The sequence below is a fragment of the Astatotilapia calliptera genome, chromosome 1 (genome assembly GCF_964374335.1).
Source record: "Astatotilapia calliptera chromosome 1, fAstCal68.1, whole genome shotgun sequence".
Taxonomy (NCBI): Eukaryota; Metazoa; Chordata; class Actinopteri; order Cichliformes; family Cichlidae; genus Astatotilapia; species Astatotilapia calliptera.
In genome coordinates, this window is record NC_137422.1 from 18,647,878 (window position 1) to 18,668,764 (window position 20,887).

The window sequence follows — 20,887 nt, forward strand, 5'->3', positions numbered from 1 at the left end:
CTCGTCCATGATGTCTGCGCGGCAGCCGTCAGCTGTCATTTTGGACCGCAGTCAAGTGGAGCAGAGGTACCGCCTGGCTCCCTGCCTTCCTGCCTCCTTTTGTACCCAGAAAGCTGGTCTGTCTTTGCACATCTAAAAAAAAGAAAAGGCTCTTTTTCTCTCCTTTAGCGCTTGTTTTCTAATCCTGGAATAGGCTTCCTTGAAAACAGTTCTACACCCCCCTCCACACACTTTTGTTTTTCCTGGTTAAGAAGCACATCATATCGGTGCATTTTCTTGGTTTCTTGGGTAATAATTTGGAGTACCATCACTCTGCAAGTGAGGCAGATTATAAATGTTACTTGGGCTTCTATCGATAAATAATTGCCTCCAAACCTTTGTCCAAACAACAAGCTGATCCATCATGAAAAACATGCCGCTAACAGGATGCATTACTGTAGAGCATTTAGCCCAATTATCACCACCAAACAAAGAATTTAAGTGTCCAAATGCATTAGGCAGGGTTGTAAATAATGGCATTGTATTTAAGCACCACCATTAGGATTCACAAACATCAGTTATTCAACACTCTCTTCACGCCCCACCCATCTGCCTAATAAAACTGACAGAGAGAGACAGGAGAAGCTCAGTAGAAAGACAGAGAAATCAAGAGCAGGGTAAGGGAAGGTAAGAAAAACAAAGTGAATACAGACCAAGACATGTTTATTTATCCTGTCAAGGAAAGGAAAACACTGAAAATGATAGGAAGGGGCTGAGGAGAAACGGGAAGGTGAGAGGACGCTCTTGTATGGTGAACTGTTGTTGTGCATTATACAGGCAGGCAGCGGGGTGATGAAATAAATAAATAAATGGTCTCTGGTCTGTGCTGTGCTGTGGTGCCTGGTTGCCCATGAATATTCCATGAGGCAGAGAGTGGGGAAGTGTGCTGCCTGGAACATCTGGTCTAGTCCACAGGGACCCTTGTGGCGAGAAAGCTGCAACTTCAGGAGGAAAGAAGGGAAGGAGGGCAAAAATGCCAATAAAAATAAGGGGGAAAAACAGCAGCAATCAGCAAGCCTGCTCATCATATGGTTGATTTGTTTTGCTAATTTCATTTTAAGACCAGCGGTCCCAGCAAGAACAAAACAAACTAAATGAATAAATTCACAGTACACAAAATAAATCCTGCACCGCAAAACATCAGGGTCATCCCGTCTTTTTTTGTGTCTGATCAAATACGTATTTCACGCTGCATTTGTATGTGAGGGGCATGTTTGCACACTGAAAACTAAGAAGCTAAGGATAGTTAGCTGTCCAGTGAGACTGAGTTATTTAATTTTGTGCTGCCTTGAGCGCACTGCATGTTTCAGAACTCTCCAAGTTGCACTTTTGTATATTGCGTTTCCATAGCTTGAGGTTGAACATGCAAAGCTGTATTCAGTGTTGCTCAGTGGCTATCGGGATGAAAATGTGAAGATGGTAAAGAGCCATGTCATGAGCATAATACATGTGGCAGGGTGCAAAATGTGGCACAATGGCTGTAGCCTTGTGAGAACACTTTAGCTACATAATGAATGTGATTGACTGGCCTTAGCAGAAAGATCACCCTATTGACGGGAATGAATGTCAACGCAGACCTTGACGTACATTCAGTAGGAGCCTAATTCATGTTTAATGCCATTTTTTCTATTGCTTTTTACTTTATCTGCGCATGACAGCTTGGTATCATTTATTGCAGTGACAAAAAAAATTAACGATTGCAATCACTCGTATATTCCTCCTGTCTCCTTAGAGACCGTAGTATCCTATTACACGAATGAGCGCGTCAGTCTCAGGGTGCAGGCTCCCTTATGTTTGTTTGTTTGTTTTTTTAGAGTTTCTGAAAGTAAAATGGGAGACAGAGCTGCCAGTTATCAGGGTCTTTCACTGAGGAACCAGGTTAAGCACGAAGGTGATAGTTTGAGCCGGACCCTTTCTGCGGGTATTTCCCTTTCGGTGAAAGGCATGAGACGACTGTTGTTGTCATGAACCGAAGTTCCACGCACAAGCTGGACCCAGGAGCAGAACACACACACAGCGGTACGAGAGAACAAAAAATAAACTTTATTATAACTGAGGGTGTCCCGGGAGGGTAGAAGGGAAAAAAACGCACGGAACCAGAAAAACCGAGGGACCGGGAGGTGAATCGCGCAGGAACGCCGAGAGCGGGACTGTGGGAGGCTGAAACAGAAAAAGGAAAAAAGGATTATTGGGATGCGGGGAAAACGGCAGCATACGAGGGGAAGTAGAGTACGCGTCTTACGATGATAGCGGGGCCGAGGGAACCGGAGGGAGGGGTGAGGGTCCGTGGGGAGAAGGTTCAGAAAGGTCGAGGCGGCTGGGGCTGATTGTGATCCAAATTCCGGACAGGCAGGTGGACAGGCTGGTGGCTCAAACACGCCGAGCTGTGATCTGAGTATACAAGGCAGAGTTAGTGTTAGTTCACACGGATAGGTTTGCATAAGGGCTTTCCCGCAGGTGTACGTTACCGCTGAAGGACGACTACGGACTGGCGTGGAGCAGCAGGCTGGGCAGGATTAAATAGTCCACCTGGTGATCGCCCGGGATGGGATGCAGGTGTGGAGTTAGCAGCCACGCCCACGGGAGTGGGCATCCCATCAGCACCTCGGACGCCGGGCCGCGGACCATGACAGTTGTTGTGAAAATGCTTTCTCTCTCGCTAAGCTAAAAGCCAAGTATATATGAATTACATACACAACACATAAGATTTTTATTTTTTGTGCAATTTTGCTGCTACTAGGCACTATAATAAAAATTATGGCTGTCTTATTGTACATTCCAAATAGCTGTAACACGCGTATGTATCTTAAACTACAGGTTGACCTCACTCACCAGATTATAAGGAGTGACATTGACACTGTAGGTCTAAAGCTCATGAAGATCCAGCATATATTTTGTTTACCACGTTCTTACTCTATGAACACAAATACACAAGTGTGTTTCTCACTGGATGATGATGACATGCACGCTATATCTGACCCATCTTCAGTGAAAAGAGCATTATAGAGGAGAGGCCAAATGCTGGAGTGAAGACAGACTCAGTGCTGTAGTAACTTTCTATTTGCCTCTTAAAGCACACAGTATTGGTTTAATTCTTCTTTAACCTTGGAGAAGGAAAACATATTTTTGATTTATCTGAGTGTTCAGAGAACTGAAAAATAACCTGTTTTGTCATTAAGCAACTTGTTGAAATGTAAATAATTAAAATTGGTCACAAACACAAAGTCACACCAACAAAATTGCTTACAAACACATCCACACATCCAAGTTTATGCATGCACTGTGAATCCAGTGAAAGGTTCTCCTTCTTGCAGTCATTCCAGCCTTTTCTGATTCAAAGAGATTACAGTGAACAAACCCTAATTTTCTGAGAGTGAGAGATTGCTCTGAATGTTATGATGAAGTTCTCCACAATGAAACACCTCAAGGTTTTTTGCTTTAGAAAGCATTTGACGTTCCTATTTAAGCATAAGAATGCCAGCCTTCCCCCCCCCCCCCCCCTTTTTTTTTTTTTTGCAATGCAGTCGTTGCAAGGTTAGTTATAAAACCTTGCACAGAATGTCTTTGCATTGAAAGCAACTGTCCAAGAAGCAAAAGAGAGCAGGTTGAAATTAATTAAGTTGTCTGAGTCATTGTGATTCCACTTGTGACTTTCAGTCAAAGTGAAAAAAAAATGTGTTGTTTGTTTTCAGGTCTTGTAAATCTGTGAGTTTATGTGAATGCTCTCGTGTTTTCTTTTTAATCAGTCTGCCATTCAGGAATCAAGAAGAAGCAGAAGCAGCATTCAGGTACTGTTCCAGCGGGTGCTGTCAGAGCTACTGCCATCTGCATCTAGATTATATTACCTCACTTGTTTTGTATTATTATTTACTAATTTTGTCAGTATGTTGGCATTATTTTGTTGTTTTTAATAAAAGCTAATGTGATATTCAGTCCTAGTGAACGAATAACTGGTGGCTTGTTTTTGGGGTTTTTTCTTGTGATGAATTCAACTACTAAATAGCACAGACCCACCCTCCCAACTTCCTGGTGAGAAGCTGCAGTCTGCCATTGCTATTTACAAGTATTTCTTTGCTAAAGCTGTTTCTGCTACCACTAACTCTAAAGTGTTTCTGGTAAAGTACACAAGATTCTGTTGTTAGCCTCAAGATCTACAACGATAGCCTTTACAGTCCCAGCATCTGAGGCACTAAAGAGCCTATGGGTATCCATTTGATGTCAACAATGTCATCAATGTCAGCAAATAGCACTAGTTAGCATTAGCATTAGCAGTTTGCACATTAATGCTGAGGAAAGTGGCGAAAGACTGATTTGTCGTGTTTGCATATTGCTTTTTGTACATCAGCAAAAACTCAGCTGGCTTTTGTCAGCCCTTACATCTGTTTGCTTCTCTCCAACTCTTAGGTGCTCACATATTTACTGTATTTTAATACAAACAGAATTCCAGTACAGCTGTTCTCATTTACACGTTTCTGTTCTCAGACAATAAGTGTGAAACAGTGACTCAAAGGTGGGACATCGGCTACATGATAACTAGCTATCCTTTACAAGCCGTTTTCCACGTCGCTGCTCTGTATTACTAAAATCCATATATGCAAATCACCATCAGTTACACTTTTAAGCTACAGAGCAGTGCAAAAGGCCTCAGACATCCCTCATTTTTTATATTTTGGTGGGAAAATAGGAAATAGGTTTAGCAATTTGTTTTAACGTGTGAAAAATATAATGAAAGTAGAGTAAATAAGGAAAAAACAGAGTTTGTACAGTTCTAATGAGTTTCAAAGTTAATATTTATCACTGTTAAAATCTCATTCCTACAAGACTGATCAAATAAGTCATTAGTAACCTTCACTAACAGTATTAGTGAATTAGTTTCTACTTGTTAAAAGAGTGTTTTTCCTTCCCATTGTCACTACGAGCTCACTCAAAGGGGGTTGTTTGATTGTTGAGGTTTTCTCTGTGTTATTGTAGGGTCTTCACATTACAATATGAAGTACTTTGAGATGATGGCTGTTATACAATTGTTATACAATTATACAATTGAAATGAACTGTATTTTGACAGAAACTTTTGTTTTCATCAGAGCTGTTTGTCTAAAAACCTTGTTTACTTTTGAACATAAGATCTAAATCCTTTTAAATCCTTCTATATTGCAGAATATAGAAGACTACATTTGAAAGTTGATTTAGTTGACTAACTGGTGAGGATTGCTCCTCACAGTTAGCAAGGCAACTTAATATCCATGACATTAAATGTGAAACGTGTGTATTAGAAATTCCTTCTGATTGGATTTGACTGGAACTCGTCCCGCCCTTCTACACAGCTTAAGGGGTTTTGATTGGATCCCGTCCCTCCAGATTTTTTTTCGTTCATTGTCAAAAGTGCCAGTGCATTTCATAATCTTTTTTGTCCTTTTGCAATACTTTTTAAATTGACTTATCATCTTGTTTTCATCAGAAAAGTATGATGAAACTTACTGGTCAACCAAACATTGGCTAACACATCTTCCTGAATCAAGTTGTCTGTGTAAAAATTCCATGTTGTGCCTGTGAAGCTGTGTTATCTTTGGGTGTCTTGTTCATAGATTCAACTAAAGAAATGGGAACAAACGCAACAGGCTGCAGAAAGATACAATTTAAAGCAATAAAAACAGGCAATCTAAATTGCCTGTTATAGGTTGGCACAACGGTAGTTCACTCCTTAAGTTAGATGCCTTTTTTATGCTTGAATGATTCATCGGTCAGTGTTAAGTGGGTTAACAAACAAAGAAAAAAGTACTGAGCTGAAAATCAATGAAAGCAGCTAATGTCCAAAGACATTCGCTGGATTGAAAGACCTTCAGAAAGCCTGAAGAACTATTGCTTAAGACCATTTTTAAAAATGACAAGAAAGTCTGGATCCTTGGAAATAAAATATGAAGAAGTGCGACGTGATGTTTATTGTAAAACTAACAAATGCTAAAAGTGATATGAAGTCTCATTCATATCTATTTCTGCTACCTGGTCCACAGAGTGTGTTGTCTGCTGCCTCCATTGGCTCCTTGTCTGTGGGTATGGGCAGCAGATGGACAGTTGAATTAAAACCTACACCCAATGTAACAGTTAGCTTATTATTTATCTTCTGCCACTTTTTTTTTTTTTTTAGCATTTTATTCTAAAACCAGGGGTATTATAGGTAAGGTATATGAACTGTCTGTGCAGTTTCTTGAGCTAATAAAGCTGTTTTTATTGGAAGAGTAATTTGCACCACATTAGGTTTTCCAGATGTGAGATGTGAGAATGCAAGTATTTAAATCCCTGCCAAGTAATTGATTTTAGTCCTAAAAGACTGTATGAGAAGAGGTCAGCACTGGACTGGTGAATGTGGGTCAGGGTACCCTGTCCTGGATACCAGATCATGGAGATCCCTTCATTAGATAGACCCAACCCTGTGAAGATTGGCCCTCAAGACCAAGCACCTGAGCACTACTCACTGCCTTGGCTCTTTCCTAACAATAACACTGCTGCTGTTGCCTGCTATGCTGCCTCTCAGAAGGTTTCATTATTATGGCAGCTGGACAGTACTTCCAAGTGTGTTTATTTCAGGTAGGCGTATCATTCGGAAATCAAATAAAGCATTTTTACTGTGGAACTTTTCTATGGATATACATATTTTATTGTACACTGTGTGTCACCTGTCCAATACTGATGAAGTTTATGTGGTACAGAGTACTGACTCGCCTCATTTTACCTTCAGGAGCTGTTTGGTTGTGGAAAACCATGTCATGAATCTCACAGTTTTTGTTTTGGTGTTAATGCCGGAGGAGCTTTGTAATTATGAAATTATTGAGTCTGCAAAGCTCTGGCAACGTTTACACACTATACACCTCAGCACTTTACAACTTTATGCAACATTCTAACTTTATGTCCTCTGCCTCTTTGTGGTTGAGTTTCTGTATTTTCTAAACACTTCCACTTTGTAATAATACCACTTACAGTTGATTGTGGAATATTTAGAGAAGGGAAGAAATTTCACAAACTGACTTGTTGCAACAGTGGGTTCCTATTACAGCACCACAGTCGAAGTCACTGAGTTCTTTAGAATTACTCTTTCAAAAATGTTTGAAAAGGCAGACTGCATGGCATGTGCTTGATTTTAGACACCAGTGAAAAAGACCTGAAGTCAAAGATTAAGAGGTGTGGACAGCAATTTTGCACATATATTGTATATTACAGTAAATACTGCCTTTAAAAAAAGCTTTTTTAAAGTAACACACAGATACTAAATATTCTTTTTCTATGTGCGAAAATATTTTACAGTAGCCATATGTCTAGTTGGCCTATATGAGAGGAGCTTATAGGCTCTGTCTCCTTGTTTAAATATTGTTTTGTTAGATTTTGATTTGTCTTTAACTTTCCACTTTTTGCTGGGTCACATACATGTGACCAGTGACTGACAAATGAATACACTGCTTTTATATAGCACGTCTTCTCCTATTGACTGAAACCACTTTAGCTTACAAGATGCGTTCATCCTTTCACACAAGGCATTTTCTATTGCATGAATGCACAGACGGCAGTTTTTAGGTTTTGTATCTTGCATAATGACACGAACATGCAGGCTGTCTTGGTTCCTTTTGTGTTGTCAGATCCTGACCCACCGTCTCTCTCTCTCTAGCATGTGTGCGCATGTGTGTTGGGTAACTATGCTTACCACGTCGCAGGTATGAGTGTGATTTCCACAGTGATTGCACTTACACTCACCTGCAGTGTATAACCTCTGATTTCCTCTCCATTCCTCACTGGATTGTTGAACTGCATTGACTGATTTTGTCTTGATGTGACAGCCTGGCTGACCCAATCTTGCCCATGAAGAGAAACTCACCTGGATTCAAACCTGTTAAACCAGAGGACACTCAAGTAAGCATTCAGTACTAGACTTAATATAGGCTTTGTATTTTATTTTTTTCACTTTTACTTTTGAACTCAGTTTAGTTTCAGTCAGTTTCCTGAGTGGGTTTGCTCACTTCAGTTCATTTTAATTGTTTAGAAAATAATTAGTTGATGTTAGTTTTAGTTATTTTAATAATGGATTGCATTTATATAGCACTTTTATAGGCGCCCAAAGCGCTTAACAATTCCACTATTCATTCACTCTCACATTCACACACTGGTGGAGGCAAGCTACAGTATTTTAAGTATTATTGTATACACGGCATATGCCAATGGCAAGATCTAGGAAAATCAGTACAGTATTACAAAAATGTAGACAACTTTTTGAAACCAGCTGTCTTGTAGACATCTAAAGCCTCAAGAAACATGTTCATCAAACCCTCGTCAGAGAAATTGTGATAAAAATTTTACCAATAAGAGAACACTGAAGCTACTGTATCATATCCAAGTTCACAAAATTTTTAGTTTTATTTGTTTTCAAGTCTTTTTTTTTTTTTGATAAAAAAATATGTCTTTCACATATTGAAATGTTTCACATATGTCCTTACCTGCGAGATACTACACAGTAAGAACTTACCTAAGACTACACCAGTAAAATCAGTATCAACTTATTAGAGCTTTCACCCACTGTGAAAGCTGTGACCACTTACCTTCCAAACCATCTTGTGATTTATGGACCCATCTCTACGACGAAATAGAGAACAGTATTACAAACATTCACCTGTGATTAATCTGAATTTGTTCATTAAAATCTTTGAACCTTTTCCAGCACGTTCGGCGGGTTATGTGGCACAGACTGCAGGAGCTGGGGATTTGTGGATGACCTGCTCTACCTCCTGAGCTACAGTCTTTCAAAGGAAGACTAATGAAATCAGCATGGTTAGATGCTGTCGGCCTCGCGACCAAGTGAGGATAAAACACTCTGATTTGGCCTTATTTACTTCTTTCCTGTTCCTCTTACATTGACAAATTGGCGCTAATCTTTTCTGAAGTTTACTGTCAGATCTATTGGATTTTCATTAGATACATTTTCATGATGCATGTAATGTAGCATGCATCATGAAAAGCATTTGACGTATTACGGTTTTCAGAGAGCATATAGAGAGCACACTACATGTCTGCTCTACAGCATGCAGGACTGATGGGAGTGGAGGAATCCTCTGGTCCAGTATTCACTGATGGATTGCCTGTTTGACCATAATATCTGCGGTGAGCGACCACATTAGCGCACCCCATCCATCACACACCATATTCACCTTGCCATCACTCCAACTCACATATTTACTTCTCCACCTGAGACCTTCGCAAAGACAAACATCTGTCCCTAACCCTTCCTCCACAACAGAGGTGATCCCTCTGTCTTCACCTCTCCCCTTTAAACACCCACACACAGCAGGATCAGGTCTGCTCCTCCGACCCCCATGGTTTTGTCAGCGCTTCATAAAATGTGAGTGGTGCATGGCACTCGAGTGTAGTTGGGTGTAACCTTGAGCTATTCAGAACGAAGTCAAAACTATTTTGAGTCGTATAACTGTAAACAACAAAACTGTAAATTTGATTAAATTTTCCACAAAGCCACATTAAATGAAAGGATTTTCATAGAAACTATTCAATACTTTACCGTGAATGTTGCTCTTCATAGTTCATCGAAGCCAAAGTTCCACAAACATAGCGTGCAGCGAGTGATCAAATCGCTTTTGGTTAGCAGTCAAGTAGAGGCAAGAGAATACAGTGCAGTATTTATTCAGATGCATACTTACAAAGGCAACTTTTCAGTATGTGGAATCTTCTTTGGGCACATTGCTCTTGCCTTTTGTAAGAATGTTATAAAAGAGATTGAAATGACTGGATTGTAGCCCAGCAGTGCGCAAACCTTCATCTGTTTTTGTAACACAACCCAAAGACATGCAGTCTTGTCTGTGTACTGAACTTTTGCCACAATAAGTGAAGTCACTTTTTATTTATATAGTGCATTCAGTCCATTTCGCTTTCCTCAACTAAGGATTCAAGTGTACAGAAATACAATACAGAATAAGTGGTGCAAGGGACTGTTAAAGAAATCCAAAAAACGATAACTATAAAACCAGAGAAACACAATCACACATAGATAATTAAATGGAAAAGAATAATAGTAATAATAATGCAAGAAATTTTAGTCTCAAATTTCTACCCTTGCTGTCTTTTAAGGTATTAGCAAGTCTAAATTCTCCATTCTGTTCAGGACAGTAGAGTAGCCTACCTTCGCATTAATTCTCCAAGTGCAAATGGATGAAACCTCATTCTTCCAATTATATTCCCCCATACATTCTCAAATATATTCCCTTGATGGTGGGTGGTTCTGTATAACATGTTGGTCACAACTGTCCCATAGGTGTTCACTTAGTGGCTGTGAAGGCTCTGGTACATAGAAAACATTATTTTTTAATGTTCATCAGACCATTCAGGGGTCTATCCATTCCTATTATGGGAACATTGTCATCTCATAAGAGAGCATCACCAGTGTAATATAAAGATTTAACCACTGAGAATGATCATTATGGTCACTCTTCCCTTTAGAGCAACCTCTTAGACCGAGACGATACCAGCAAAAAGTTTCCCACAGCGTGATGAAGACATGTACATTTACATGTAACCATATCTTGGTTTTGAATTTTATAGCTGTTTCTACATTTGCTCCTTGCCTCTGTATTTAAAAATTCCTGGAATAATCTCTTAATGATTATAAACCAATTATTTACAACAACAAAAACAACAAATTTACGAATATCTGGATTATATGAATACATTTTAGTTGTGTAACCTCAGACTTTCATCAATTTATTCCATGCAAAATATGTATTATTCATATTATGTGTACATTTCGGTACAGTGCATGCTCTCTGTATCGAATCAGCAATTTAGATAGAATGTTGGTCTGCTTTCACAGCAGACGCAAGAAGTAAATTAAAAGCAGTGGCTGACAGCGAACCATATGGTAGCGCTCTCTGCAAGAGAAAAACACAGCAAAGATTAATTGATAATAGCTGGCAATTCCACCACCTCCAACAGGGACATTAGTGTGTGTACGCGTGTGTGTGAAAGTGAATGTGTATATGCATTGCAGCACATGTGTGTACGCATCCTGATCGCAAACAGCATGCTTTTATTGAAAGGCCCAGGAGGGGGACCTGTCAGACAAGATGGTTTGTATTGTCTGTAGCGTCAACATGCCTACATTTTTAAACTTGCCATCTTGTAAGAGATGCTGAAGACTTAAACAAGCAACACATTACTCATGTATGAGAGCTTTTGGGGCACTGTGTGTGTGTGTGTGTGTGTGTGTGTGTGTGTGTGTGTGTGTGTGTGTGTGTGTGTGTGTGTGTGTGTGTGTGTGTGTGTGTGTGTGTGTGCGCGTGTGGTTTTTCCTTTCTTTTTTTTCACTGTGTCTGTTTTTCTTCATGTAGCATGCAATTTATTCATCTAACAACTTGGTGTTTTCTCCTATGGTTGTTACAACAGGAGGCAAAAGATGCCATTTACTGAACTACTGTGAATGATTGAGAGCATTCGACCAGTGGTTTTCTTACTATAAACTTTAAAAATATATATATTATTAAATAAAGAAGAGATCTCAATTATTTTCACGTGTCTGTTTGGTCAGTAACTCATCCAACTCAAGACTGTCTGAAATTAAATCTGAATGTCAGACAGCTGAAGCCCCCTGCAGAGGTGGAAAGAGCTGGAAGAGGAAGTGAGGGAGGAAGAGATTCTCTTTGATTGGGTGGACTGATGCAGAGAGAAAAGGAGAGAAAGAAGCAGAGTGAGAGGGAGAGAGGGGGGAAGAGGGAGAAAGACCACTCAGGGGAAATCAGCTCTCTCCACTCATAAACAAATTCATCATCAGCTCTGACAAACCACACGCCGCATAACGATGAGCTTAAGTGCACAGAGCAAGAGGAGGGGAGGATGTGTGTGTGAGAGAGAGAGAGAGAGAGAGAGAGGGAGGAAAGGGGAAGGATTTAAGGAAAAACACAAGGTATATGTATAGAGAGCAGTGGTAACCACCATGCATTTATCCTTGATGTGTTACTAACCCCTGCCTCCTGAAAACAGTTCACATATGTTATGCATGTGTCCTGTTTTGAATACATCCAACCATCCATTTTCTTAACCACAAACGCAACTGATCCATTTTAATATAAGGCGCGGAGCGTGCACGGGGGCCAGAAAGACAGCACTGTTTACATTTACCTCTAGATCTTACCCTAAAATTAGTTTGAATGGCAAAGATTGGAAGGTTAGCCTAATAGTCGATTGGGGATCATGTAGGTGTAAGTCACACTGATATATGTGAAAGTGATGGTAGTAAGTGATGGCAGTCTGGGTGTGGTGAAGCAGAGGGGAGGACATGGACCCATGAGATGGGAGAGCATAAAGGGTGCCAGGGTCTGGACTGACAGCCCATAATTACGGCTCATTTTCAGTCATTAAGCCATGGAGTGTGAGCAGCTCTCACACTTAGGGAAGGGCTCTGATTAATAATGAAGCCCCCCTCTATTTCTTCTAACACACACGCAGATATAGTAACACGTGCATGCACAGACACACACACGTGCTTATCTCATGACGGGCACTAAAGTCTTTCTTTAGGTCTCTCTCTTTCTTAAACGGTTCAGAATATCCAGACAAAAAAAAACAGATTTCTGCTGAAGACCGAGGGAGCTGTCCAGGAAACTGGTGGTACTGAATCTAAACTGAGCACACAACAGTGCCTCCTTTCCTTACTCCCCTCTTCCCCTCACTTCTCTCACCCCACCTCTTGTCTTACCCCAGTCTCTCCTCCTCCTCCTCCGCTCTGTTCTGGCTGGCTGTCAGAAGGCCCACCGTCTCCTTTGAACTCCTACAGCAGCACCCTGCAACGATCAAACTTCGAGCTGCTCCCTGCCATGAAATATTTACCGCACAGAAGGGACATATTCAGTCAGTGTTGGTCGAGAGCTTGGTACAAAGGTGCAACATGAAAGATAGAGAGAATATGAAAGGAGGAGCAGAGCAGTTTGAAGCTGAAATCATCAAACCGAAAAGGAACATGACTACTCTGTTAGCATTTTATTTAATGATGTAATATTTTGGCAAGGGATAAATAATGCATCATTTTCCCAAAGAGCGGGAGGAAAGACAAGAAGAGGAGGAAGAAGGCGCAGATGAAATATGAAAGGGTCCTCACTGTCATCCAAACAAGACCCATACTCTATTACTTTATAATCATCTATATTTTTGATTAAAATCTACTCCACGCTATGGAAAATTTAGAACAAAGCCCAACAGTATAATGATGCTCAAACAATGCTTCAGGCCTTGTTGTTCAATTCAATTCAATTCAATTCAATTTTATTTATATAGCGCCAAATCACAACAAAAGTCGCCTCAAGGCGCTTCATAGATACAGAGAAAAACCCAACAATCATATGACCCCCTATGAGCAAGCACTTTGGCGACAGTGGGAAGGAAAAACTCCCTTTTAACAGGAAGAAACCTCCGGCAGAACCAGGCTCAGGGAGGGGCGGGGCCATCTGCTGCGACCGGTTGGGGTGAGAGAAGGAAGACAGGATAAAGACATGCTGTGGAAGAGAGACAGAGGTTAATAACAGATATGATTCAATGCAGAGAGGTCTATTAATACATAGTGAGTGAGAAAGGTGACTGGAAAGGAAAAACTCAATGCATCATGGGAATCCCCCGGCAGCCTACATCTATTGCAGCATAACAAAGGGAGGATTCAGGGTCACCTGGTCCAGCCCTAACTATATGCTTTAGAAAAAAGGAAAGTTTTAAGCCTAATCTTAAAAGTAGAGATAGTGTCTGTCTCCCGAATCCAAACTTAAAGCTGGTTCCACAGAAGAGGGGCCTGAAAACTGAAGGCTCTCCCTCCCATTCTACTTTTAAATACTCTAGGAACAACAAGTAGGCCTGCAGAGCGAGAGCGGAGCGCTCTAATAGGGTGATATGGTACTACAAGGTCATTAAGATAAGATGGGGCCTGATTATTTAGGACCTTGTATGTGAGGAGCAGGATTTTGAATTCAATTCTGGATTTAACAGGAAGCCAATGAAGGGAAGCCAAAACAGGAGAAATATGCTCTCTCTTTCTAGTCCCTGTCAGGACTCTTGCTGCAGCATTTTGGATTAGCTGAAGGCTTTTCAGTGAGTTTTTTGGACATCCTGATAATAATGAATTACAGTAGTCCAGCCTGGAAGTAATAAATGCATGAACTAGTTTTTCCGCGTCACTCTGAGACAGGATATTTCTAATTTTAGAGATGTTGCGCAAATGGAAGAACGCAGTCTTACATATTTGTTTAATATGTGCGTTGAAGGACATGTCCTGGTCAAAAATGACTCCAAGGTTCCTCACCGCGTTACTGGAGGCCAAGGTAATGCCATCCAGAGTAAGAATCTGATTAGATACCATATTTCTAAGATTTTCAGGGCCGAGTACAATAACCTCAGTTTTATCTGAATTAAGAAGCAGAAAGTTAGCGGCCATCCAGGTCTTTATGTCTTTAAGACATTCCTGCAGTTTAACTAATTGGTGTGTGTTATCTGGCTTCATGGACAGATAGAGCTGGGTGTCATCTGCATAGCAGTGAAAATGTATGCTATGTCTTCTAATGATGCTGCCTAAGGGAAGCATGTATAATGTAAACAGAATTGGTCCTAGCACTGAACCCTGTGGAACTCCATAATTAACCTCAGTGTGTGAAGAGGACTCTCCATTTACATGCACGAATTGGAGTCTATTAGATAGATATGATACAAACCACTGCAGCGCAGTACTTGTAATACCTACAGCATGTTCTAATCGCTCTAATAGGATATTATGATCAACAGTATCGAACGCTGCACTGAGGTCTAGCAGGACAAGCACAGAGATGAGTCCACTGTCAGAGGCCATAAGAAGATCATTTGTAACCTTCACTAAAGCTGTTTCTGTGCTGTGCTGAGCTCTGAAACCTGACTGAAACTCTTCAAATAAACCATTCCTCTGCAGATGATCTGTTAGCTGTTTGACAACTACTCTTTCAAGGATTTTTGATATGAAAGGAAGGTTGGAGATTGGCCTATAATTAGCTAAGACTGCTGGGTCTAGAGATGGCTTTTTGAGTAAAGGTTTAACTACAGCCAGCTTGAAGGCCTGTGGTACATAGCCGATTATTAGAGATAGGTTGATCATATTTAAGATCGAAGAATTAATTAATGGCAGGACTTCTTTGAGCAGTTTTGTAGGAATGGGGTCTAAAAGACACGTTGATGGTTTGGAGGAAGTAATTATTGAAGTTAACTCAGAAAGATCAATTGGAGAAAAAGAGTCTAACTTAATATCAATGGTACTAAGAGTAGCTGTAGATAATATTACATCTGTGGGATGATTATTGGTAATTTTTTCTCTAATGATAAAAATTTTATTTGTGAAGAAGTTCATGAAGTCATTACTAGTTAACGTTAAAGAATTTAAGCATCAGATGTGGGTGTTAATATAAAATTTTGAATCCTAAGACTTCAACTGTGCATCTGAGAAAGGAACATTAGCTCACAAATCAGAATTCCCAACAGCAACTTTTCACATACTGAACAGAGACACAGTCTGTTTCTCCACTTCTGCAGCATCAGTATCCACCAACGGCGCTTCATCATTGTTATTTGCAGGTGTCACTGTCTCCCTGCCACCACACACATAACGTAAACGCACACACCCACACCAGCAGCACCAGCACGGAAAAGGCACGGGACAGAGCCGGCTGGTCCCAGCTGGTCCCTGCTAACACATTCCACTGCACCCTAATGACAGCAGGCCCCCCAGCTTCTGTGACCCTGGCCCTAACACCCCTTCATGGGCCCCCAGGGATCCCGCAGGGCCAGGAGGGGTGAGGAGGAGGAGGAAGGGTGAGGGAAAGAGGAGGGGGAAGTAGTGACACAGATGAGGGAGGACACTCCAGGTGGTTGGACAGCTCTGAGGGAATTGGAAGTCATGAATATATTAACTGACAGGAGGGGGAGTAATGAATTCAAATTAAATTATATGTGCTGAGCACCACACGAATACGAGCGAACACGCCGGGGATATTTCAAGGGGGTCGACATAATTACACCTTTCAGGAAATCTGATAAAAAGGAAATATGTGTAAGACAATCTGAGATGCCAAGCTTGTGCTACAGTCTTAAAAAGTAGATACTATCAAGCGGAGAAGTTTTACGGGGTCCTGACTGCCTGGGTTTTGTCAATTTTTCCTATCTAATTTCTGATTTCTCTAATCTTTTATGACCATCAAAGCTTTCCTTTCAGATTTTACACATTTGTATTCATTAAGTCGCATCAGTTATTGCCACTATAAACAGCACCATGGCAGTCTTTGTACATACTCCAGTGACCTACGGGACTGTAATCCCTGATCAAACTGGGCTTTGGTAGAAGGCCTCTCTCTTGGCCAAGTACTATAGGTTTTAGTCATGTTCTAAGGACTTGGTCCTTATGGCTGTGGTAACAGGGCTGACCCCCACAAGCCAGGAGGTGAGAGGGAGTCCAGCTGTCTCCCAGGGCTGGAACTGACTGAGGCGGCCATGTAACCCCCCCACCCCTCTTCCCTCCACTTTGTCCATGAGTCTGTCTTCCCTTCGCCAGAGGCTAAACTGTCAGCCTGAAATCTCTTCTGCTGTGGTGTTGAGCCAGGTGACCAGAGGGCAAACAGAGCTGGGGGACGATTGGTCCAAAACAGCAAGCGGGACTTGAAATTGACTACGGAGGTGAAGGGGACAGATTGGAAAGAGTGCAAAAGGACAGGAACAGAGGGTGAAAAGGCAGGAAGGGAGATGTCAAGATGGGGAGCAGTGTTAGTTTGAAGGAGCAGAAGGACTGAAGCAGATAGGCCTGTCTTCCACAATGCCAGAGGCAAAATAGAGATTCAGAGAGAAGAGGCAAGCTCCCCTGCCTATTGTTCAGCTGATCCTTTAACCGATATCCCAATCCTTGTTATCTGCTGCGTATTAGCCTGTCCATACGGGCCTCGCTCCTTAACACCAAGACAAACCAGCCAAAGTTAAAGATTTATAAAACCTTCTGGACATTTTGTTCTCCTTGCTGAAACCACTACATTCTTTTTTTAATGCTTTCTTTACTTTAATTAATTCATTTTCCCCTTAAAGAATGGATGTTAAAATAGTTGTCTGATCAGTAAAGGCACTGAATAAATAATCTTTAAGCCTACGTTTGAGCAGAACAAAATGCAACTTTCATAAATTTCAGCAAAGTGTTACATGTGAGAGCACTCCGCAAGTAATGGCAGCCAGTGTGTTGTTCTGCACATTAAGGAACTGTGTTAATTATGGATTCTGAAGACCAATTAAAAACCGCAGTCACACTGGGCTTTGTTTCAAGGTTTCTATTATTTGGGAAGACAGCAAGATGAGGAGAGATACAGCTAGAGGCAGACGGAGATAAGCGTAGAGTGAGATGACGCAGGGATAACCAGTTATCTCAGCTTTCACACGCCTTCAGCTTTGTCCTTCCTTTACCCTCCTTCCCGCACTTTCTATCTCTGCATGTCTATCACTTTTCGATCTTTCTCAAGTAATCTGATTCATTTTCTCCAAACCCATGTCCTCGTGTCTTTCACTATAACATGCTTATTGGTATGTTGTGTCTAATAACCATATCTCACCATCTAAACATTTTAACACACCTATTTTTGCAGGGTATAGCTGGGTATAAATAATGTAGCTTTAGTTGTTTCCTGTCCTCTGGTCGTGTCTTCCTCAATTGCTTCTTGAAGTTAGAGAGAGACAAAGGGGGGAGCAAATATATATATATTGACAAGGATATTTGATTTATTATCAAGCATGTGTAATTAGTTACATTATTTGTAGTAGAAAACGCTGACCTGGACGTGGATAAGCTGAAGAAAATCAATGGATGGATGGATGGAAACACTCACACACTGTGTGTGTGTGTGTGTGTGTGTGTGTGTGTGTGTGTGTGTGTGTGTGTGTGTGTGTGTGTGTGTGTGTGTGTGTGTGTGCAGCAGATTAGGAGGTGCGAGACAGCAGATGGATATGTCTACAAAAGCCCCAAGCTCCCCACACCAATCAGCAGTTGCAGGTTGGGATTGATGTTAGGGTGGCAAATTATTTAATTAGTGCAGATAAAAACTGATTACAAGATTATCAAAATCAAACCACAGAAGTAAAATTTAGTAAAAAAAAAATTTAAATTTAAAATCTAAGGAAAGACAGCATAAAGACCAAGATCATTTATAATGAGGACTATGATTGGAATATTCAGAATTTTTTTTTGTTTTTGCTTTAACGAGACAGCTGCTCATCCAGCCTCATCTTTCTTTCATAAAAAGTATACCACTGTATTTTTGCTGTGCTTGTTCCATGTCTGTGTGTGTGCATGTGTGTGTGTGTGCATGTCTGACAGATGAACATGGACTAGTGTATGAGCACAGTGGCTGATGACAATGACAGGACTTGATGAGCAGAGATAGCCCGTTGCTGATGCCCTGACCATATGGATGGGTATTGTTGTGCCTCCCCCTCACCACCACAGATGGTGCCCGCAGGAACACAACACAACAAAACCTAAGCCATTGTTTTACCAGTAGCAATCATAATGAGGGGAAGGAGGGAGGAAGACAGGAAAAATAATTACTTCTGCAGCCAGGAAAAATCTGTCCTTCTCTCGGAGCTGGTGTCCAGAAGGACAGATTCCTGAGAGAAAGCAGCCAGAGTGGTTGTTGGTAATTGACTGATATGGTAATGAGTGCCTAATTATACCCGGTACACAGGCGCAGAGGGCCGCCTCCACAGTGACTGCCCCATGACCCGCTTTCTGACAAACTGTCACTTTATCTTGCCACATCACTCAAGGGCTTATCAAATATGACCCTAAAATAGACAAGCAGCAATATACACACAGGCAGAGTTGGACATATGCAAAGCATACCCTAATATGTACAGTGCGCTTGCAGGCGTGGTTCACACAGACATATGATTGGATTGTCTCAGATTTAAGTACGTGTGTACATACTTTGACAATCATTGGGTATACTGGCACTGGAAAAGCCCAAACCCTTGAAAAAAAAAAAAAAGAGCAGTGTTTTTTAAGAAATAACCTATCCTAGGTTGAGGTTGGATCCTGAACTGGATACATCCCCAGGAAAATGGATGATTGCATATCTGTTAATGTTCCCGCTTAGATTCAGTATTCAGTGTGAATCAAAATATATGAAACCTTTTTCAGTCGTATAACATCCTGTCTCACCCCGATCAGCATATTCAGCCATATTATATCTGTGACACATTATAGTCTGTGATTGCAGAGTGATCCGACGTGGGCATGATTTACTGTTTTGATAAATAAAGCAGAGCCCAGAGATGCAGACTGTTATCGCTGTGCTTGTCACCTCTCCTGTAATGAATCAAAATACGTATGCCACATAATTACAAGCCTATCACATAATAAAACTCTCCTTACATGTGACTAATGGATGCACCACTTCTTATTGAAACCTACTCTACAAAACATTAGCTGTTAAAAAAAAGAAAGAGAAAAAAGAGTAGAGCCGTGGCAGTTTTCAACATTCATTCAAATGGCTTGCTATTGTTCAGAAGGTATTCATGTAGCCTAACATCTGGTTTTATTTTTGACAGTAGTGTGAATGATATTCAAACATACACTGCAGGGGCTCTGAATTAAAAGCCCTCTTGACCAAAAGGGCTTTTAACTCAACAGAGTCCCCACAAGGGTGCCAACATTAGCTAAATTAAAGTTACGTTAAAATTTCATTGAGTTCCTTGAGAAGGTAAACAAAGTGGGGAATTATACTCATAAGGAGGGAAAACTAAAAATCAATCCTAATATTTAAACAATTAAAGATACAGCTGAAGATATAAAACTGAACATATGAGTACGTAGGCCTGCATATAGCTTTTTTTGGATTAAAAAAAAAATATATAGACTATAGTATTATCAAAGTTGAAAAAGCCTCAGCCTCGCTATAATCATTTAAAATCATTACAGTCATTATATTATTCCATTTTCTAAATCACTTCAGTCAATCAGCCAGTAATAAAATATATTTTCAAAAAGTTTAATAGAACTAGGTGCAGGTCTGGAGTAGAGATGGCACGATACCACTTTTTTATGTCCGATACCGATACCGATATCATAAATTTGGATATCTGCCGATACCGATATGAATCCGATATAGTGTTTTTTAATCAACAAAACTGTTTTTAAAATATCTTTCTGCATTTTGTATAAGTTCATACTCAAGTTTAAAACAACAACTACACTAAAGCTATTCTGTTATACCTGTATGCAAAAAAAAAATATTTCATAGTTCAGCAATACTGATCAATCTAATAAACTTAAACCTACACCATCCTCCCTATTCTGGTATTTTAAAGAGTACTTAGCATAAATATTAAGCAACCTAACTAATAGGGTTCCAACTCCCAGCAACAACAAAAATAAATAAATAAAAAATAGGGACCCACCCCTCACGCTCCACCTCATGATGCTTAATCGACGTAATCAACCTTAATTTGATGCAGTGTGAAAAAAAATACACAGAAATCAATTATTTTTCAAGAAATATTAAATAGATTCAACATCTTTCTTCAACAAAATTGCAGACTGCACAGATGGTACCTTCCCAAAGGAAAAAGTACTATAGCTTACTAGGGTATATTAGACTTAACAGTTACTATATACAATAATGGACTTCTATACATTTTACATCAGATTAAAACTTTGGGTGTAAGATTCAGATAAATATTAAATAATTAAAAGCTCGACATTTTAAATGAGAATAAGAAAGAAAAGTATGTCTTTGTGCCCCCTTTTTCCTGTTAATGCCCTATCGGCCCCCCTGGCT

General features: G+C 40.4%; 1 long non-coding RNA gene across 1 annotated transcript; it reads right to left on the reverse strand.

Moving 5' to 3' along the window:
• Positions 1-576: 576 nt before the first annotated feature.
• Positions 577-2,976, reverse strand: LOC113020317 (uncharacterized). Its single transcript, XR_003272181.2, has 3 exons — positions 2,508-2,976; positions 2,282-2,430; positions 577-2,199 (listed from the first exon to the last, which is right to left on the reverse strand). It is a non-coding gene; the product is annotated as an uncharacterized LOC113020317 (long non-coding RNA).
• Positions 2,977-20,887: the final 17,911 nt, after the last annotated feature.